The following is a 5,000-nucleotide window of genomic DNA, read 5'->3' on the forward strand; positions in this document are numbered from 1 at the left end:
CCGAGCCTTCCGCGCCGGCCCGTCGGCTCGCTCGGATGGGCCCCGCGGAGTTGGCCCACGACGGAGCCGGCACGCTCCTTCCGCTGGTGCGGCTCTCGGTCTACGCCTCCAGCCGGCCCTTGTGGCGGCCGTGCGCGGCGCTTCGGTTCGGTCGGCCGGTCTTCCTGTCCCTCACGAAGTGCTCGCGGCCGCGCGCGCGCGGAGTTGGATCGGCCTTACTTGGTCCGATCCGTCGCCATCGCATGTTGCGTGGGCTCGGTCCCGTCTCGGTGAAATCTTGGGCCGCTTTGGTGCGTCCCTGTGGGTTCCTTTGTCGGTTTTGCGGGCTCGGCGCCGGGCCTTCCGCGCCGGTCCGTCGGCTCGCTCGGACGGACCGTGCGCAGGTGGTCCCCGACGGAGCCGGCACGCTCCTTCCGCTGGCGCGGCGCTCGGTCTATGCCTCCGGCCGGCCCTCGCGGCGGCCGTGCGCGGCGCTTCGGTTCGGTCGGCCGGTCGTCCCGTCCCTCACGAAGTTCCTGCGGCCGCGCGTGCGTGGAGCGGGATCGGCCTTACTTGGTCGGATCCGTCGCCCTCGCCTGTTGCGGGGGCTCGGTCCCGTCCCGTTCGGTGAAAGCTTTGCCCGCTCTGGTGCGTCCCCGTGGGTTCCTTTGTCGGTTTTGCGGCCTTGGCGGCGGGCCTTCCGTGTCGGCCCGTCGTGGGCCCGCTGCGCGTCCGTGCGCGGTGCTTCGGATCGGTAGGCCCGTCGTCTGGGTCCCTTACGAAGCTTTGCGCGACCGCTCCTTTGTCGCCGGTCCCCTGTTAGGGCTGACCGAGCCCTCCGTTCGCCCCCTGGCCCGTCGCATGGGCCCCCGGCGCCTCCGCGGCGCCCCACCGAAAACTGTCACGACGCGCATCCAGCGCCGACGAGGTCGCAGGTTACGTGCGGCAGCCGGGGGGCTAGGCCGAGCGGCGGCGGGCCCGCCCACGGACGGGCGCGGGGAGGAGCGCAGCCGGCACGCGGCGCGGAGCGGCGGCGGCATGCCGCCGGGCGGCCGTCGGCTCAACCGTGCCCGAGTCCCGCGGGCACCGCGTCGCCCGGCCGGCGCGAGCGGCGGCGGGCCCGCCCGCGGACGGGCGCGGGGAGGAGCGCAGCCGGCACGCGGCGCGGAGCGGCGGCGGCATGCCGCCGGGCGGCCGACGGCTCAACCATGCCCGAGTCCCGCGGGCACCGCGTCGCCCGGCCGGCGCGAGCGGCGGCGGGCCCGCCCGCGGACGGGCGCGGGGAGGAGCGCAGCCGGCACGCGGCGCGGAGCGGCGGCGGCATGCCGCCGGGCGGCCGACGGCTCAACCATGCCCGAGTCCCGCGGGCACCGCGTCGCCCGGCCGGCGCGAGCGCACGAGGGCGGGAGGCAACCGGGCGGCGCCTGCGGAACCGGATGCGACGGCCGGCGCGGCACGGCCCCGACGGGTCCGCACCGAAGACCAGCGCAGTGCGGATCGACCGCTGATGAGGTCAGAGGTTACGTGCGGCAGCCGGCCGGCTGGCCCGAGCGGCGGCCGGCACGCGACGGGGATCGAGCGGCCCCGACGGCTTGCAGCCGGGCGGCCGACGGCTAGGCCGTACCGGAGTCCCGCGGTCGTTCGGGCGAAGGGGCGCATGCTGCGGGAAAGGCCTGCGGCGGCGAACCGTCCGCCCGGCCGGCCAAGCCTTCCGCGGCGGCGCGCACGTGGCGGCGCGGCCGAGATGACCGAGCGAAGCCCCGGCGATGGGCGGCGCGCACGTGTCCGTGCGGCCGAGATGACCGAGCGAAGCCCGGGCGGCGCCCGCCGTGCGCCCTGCCGGATCGCGCCTTCCGCCGGCGCGCAACGCCGGTCCCGCGTTCCGGCCGCGGGAGAGGCCTGCGTCGGCGAACCGTCCGCCCCGCCGGCCGAACCTTCCGCGGCTGCGCGCACGTGTCCGTGCGGCCGAGATGACCGAGCGAAGCCCCGGCGACGGGCGGCGCCCGCCGTGCGCCCCGGCGGATTGCGCGGCCCGCCGGCGCGCAACGCCGGGCCCACGTTCCGGCTGCGGGAAAGGCCTGCGGCGGCGAACCGTCCGCCCCGCCGGCCGAACCTTGCGCGGCGGCGCTTACGTGTCCGTGCGGCAGAGATGACCGAGCAAGCTCCGGCGATGGGCGGCGCCCTCCGTGCGCCCCGCCGGATCGCCTGCGAGCGGCGAGCGTCCGGGCGGGCCCCTTTCGCAACTTCCCTCGGTACTCTAAACACCCCTTGCCTCTCGGTCTTCCCCCCGACCCTCTCGGTATTTGCTCGGATATGTGCATGCATCGTCCCTCGTCGCCTTCGGTTATCCTCCCCGGGGTGGGCTTTGCGCCGACGCGCCAACGGGGTGGTAGGGGGGCTGCAGCCGCGGCCGCCGCGTTTCGCCATCCGCGCGTGCGCCGCCGGATCCGAGTGGAGGTCGCGGGCGACTCGTCGATGCTTGTACTAGGGGCGCATGCCGGCAGCCCCCCGCGGGGTGCGGGACCCCCGATCGGCGTGCGAGGGACGGGCGTCCGGGCGGGCCCCGTTTCCAACTTCCCTCGGAACATTAAAACCCCCCGACCCCCTCGGTCTTCGCTCCGGCCCTATCGCTATTGCTCGGATATGTGCATCCACCGTCCCTCGTTGCCTTCGGTTATCTACCCCAGGGTGGGCCTTGCGCCGATGCCCCGATGGGGTGGCAGGGGTGGGGCTGCCGCGGCCGGCGCGTTTCGGCATCCGCGCTTGGGGGCTCGGACCCGAGTGGAGGTCGCGGGCGGCTCGTCGATGCCTGCACCGGGAGCGCATGCCGGCAGCCCCCCGCGGGGCGCCGGACCCCCGATCGGCGTGCGATGGACGGGGGGAGGGGCGGGCCCGGTTTGCAAATTCCCTCGGTACTTTAAAATCTCACGGCCCTGTCGGTGCTCCCTCCGGCCCTATCGCCACTGCTCGGATATGTGCATCCACCGTCCCTCGTTGCCTTCGGTTATCTACCCCGCGGTGGGCTTTGCGCCGATGCCCCGATGGGGTGGCAGGGGGGCACGCTCTAGGCCGTGCCACGGGGCGCGGGCGCCGGCGCCGTACGTCCCTCGCGGCGGCCGTGAGCGGCACCTCGGCTTGCTCGGTCTGTCCTCCCGGGACGCGCGACCCGTGCGACCGGGACGCGCATCCCGTGCGACCGGGACGCGTGTCCGGGCCGTTCCCGTTTGCAACGCTCCTCGGTACTTTGGAACGCTTGGGGTGGGCTTTGGGCGGATGCCCCGCCGGGGTGGTAGGGAGGGGGGCGGCTGCTGCCGCGGCGGGACTTCCGCTCCACTCCGCACAAGTCCGTCGCCTCGCGGCGGGCGCGCCCGGCACCGTTCGTCCCCGAGGGAGCCGGCACGCGCCCGCCGAGGCCCCGGCGCATGGGCGCCGCCGCCGGCCGTCCGCGCGGCGGCCGTGCGCCGGCTTCCTCCGTCGGCCCTCCCGGGATGCGCGACCCGTGCGACCGGGACGCGCATCCCGTGAGACCGGGACGCGTGTCCGGGCCGTTCCCGTTTGCAACGCTCCTCGGTACTTTGGAACGCTTGGGGTGGGCCTTGGGCGGATGCCCCGCCGGGGTGGTAGGGAGGGGGGGCTGCTGCTGCCGCGGCGGGACTTCCGCTCCACTCCGCACAAGTCCGTCGCCTCGCGGCGGGCGCGCCCGGCACCGTTCGTCCCCGAGGGAGCCGGCACGCGCCCGCCGAGGCCCCGGCGCATGGGCGCCGCCGCCGGCCGTCCGCGCGGCGGCCGTGCGCCGGCTTCCTCCGTCGGCCCTCCCGGGATGCGCGACCCGTGCGACCGGGACGCGCATCCCGTGAGACCGGGACGCGTGTCCGGGCCGTTCCCGTTTGCAACGCTCCTCGGTACTTTGGAACGCTTGGGGTGGGCCTTGGGCGGATGCCCCGCCGGGGTGGTAGGGAGGGGGGGCTGCTGCTGCCGCGGCGGGACTTCCGCTCCACTCCGCACAAGTCCGTCGCCTCGCGGCGGGCGGGCCCGGCACCGTTCGTCCCCGAGGGAGCCGGCCCGCGCCCGCCGAGGCCCCGGCGCATGGGCGCCCCCGCCGGCCGTCCGCGCGGCGGCCGTGCACCGGCTTCCTCCGTCGGCCCTCCCGGGACGCGCGACCCGTGCGACCGGGACGCGCATCCCGTGCGACCGGGATGCGTGTCCGGGCGGTTCCCGTTTGCAACGCTCCTCGGTACTTTGGAACGCTTGGGGTGGGCTTTGGGCGGATGCCCCGTCGGGGTGGTAGGGAGGGGGGGCTGGCGCCGCCGCGGCGGGCCTTCCGCCCCCCTCCGCACAAGTCCGTTGCCTCGCGGCGGTCGTGCCCGGCACCGTTCGTCCCCGACGGAGCCGTCGCGCGCCCGACGACTTTCCGGCGCACGGGCGCCGCCGCCGGCCGTCCGTGCGCGGCGGCCGTGCGCCACTTCGGCTTCGTCCGTCGGCCCTCCCGGGACGCGCGACCCGTGCGACCGGGACGCGCATCCCGTGCGACCGGGTCGCGTGTCCGGGCCGTTCCCGTTTGCAACGCTCCTCGGTACTTTGGAACGCTTGGGGTGGGCTTTGGGCGGATGCCCCGCCGGGGTGGTAGGGAGGGGGGGTCTGCTGCCGCCGCGGCGGGCCTTCCGCTCCACTCCGCACAGGACCGTTGCCTCGCGGCGGACTTGCCCGGCACATTTCGTCCCCGACGGAGCCGGCACGCGCCTGCCGACTTCCCGGCGCACGGGCGCTGCCTTCGGCCGTCCGTGCCCGGCGGCCGTGCGCCACTTCGGCTCCCTCCATCGGCCCTCCCGGGAAGCGCGTCCCGGACGTTCCGGATGCGCACCCCGTGCGACCGGGACTCGCGTCCGGGCCGTTTCCGTGTGCAATGCTCCTCGATTCGCTGGAGCCCTTGGGGTGGGCCTTCGGAGGATGCCCCGCTGGGGAGGTAAGGGGGTGTGTCCTGCCTGGGCGGGCCTTCCGCCCGAGCCCGTCGCCCAGCGCGG

This window comes from Phoenix dactylifera, chromosome 10, assembly GCF_051530095.1.
Source record: "Phoenix dactylifera cultivar Ajwa chromosome 10, Ajwa_hap1_PhDact_Kaust_v1.1, whole genome shotgun sequence".
Taxonomy (NCBI): domain Eukaryota; kingdom Viridiplantae; phylum Streptophyta; class Magnoliopsida; order Arecales; family Arecaceae; genus Phoenix; species Phoenix dactylifera.